Source organism: Brassica oleracea, chromosome C9, assembly GCF_000695525.1.
Source record: "Brassica oleracea var. oleracea cultivar TO1000 chromosome C9, BOL, whole genome shotgun sequence".
In the NCBI taxonomy this organism is placed as follows: Eukaryota; Viridiplantae; Streptophyta; class Magnoliopsida; order Brassicales; family Brassicaceae; genus Brassica; species Brassica oleracea.
In genome coordinates, this window is record NC_027756.1 from 19,467,519 (window position 1) to 19,468,204 (window position 686).

Sequence of the window (686 nt, forward strand, 5' to 3'; positions counted from 1 at the left end):
TTGATGGCTTACAAGAAGGATGAACCAAATGAGGTTCACAAGTGGTACCTTGATAGTGGTGCAAGCAACCACATGTGTGGAAATAAAAGCATGTTCGTGGAGCTTGATGAATCGGTGAAAACTGATGTGGCTTTAGGAGATGAATCGAAGATGGAAGTGAAAGGTAAAGGAAATATTCTCATCCGCTTGAAGAATGGAGATCGTCAATTCATTTCCAACGTTTACTGTATTCCAAGCATGAAGACCAACATCTTGAGCCTAGGACAACTCCTAGAGAAAGGTTATGACATTCGACTAAAAGATAATAGCCTTTATTTAAGAGATAAAGTAAATAATCTCATCACAAAGGTGCCAATGTCAAACAATAGAATGTTTGTCCTAAACATTCAAAATGACATTGCACGATGTCTCAAGATGTGCTACAAGGAGGAATCTTGGCTTTGGCATCTTCGATTGGGGCATCTCAACTTCGGAGGCTTAGAGCTACTTTCCAAGAAAGAAATGGTGAAAGGATTACCTTGCATCAATCATCCAAATCAAGTGTGTGAAGGTTGCTTACTTGGAAAGCAATTCAAGATGAGTTTTCCAAAGGAGCCGGAGACAAGAGCAAGAAAGCCACTAGAACTTATACATACAGATGTATGTGGTACGATCAAACCAAGTTCACTTGGTAAGAGTAACTACTT

At 39.5% G+C, this 686-nt stretch overlaps 1 pseudogene; it reads left to right on the forward strand.

Moving 5' to 3' along the window:
• Positions 1-686, forward strand: part of LOC106314507 — a 10,715-nt pseudogene that overhangs the window by 9,781 nt on the left and 248 nt on the right.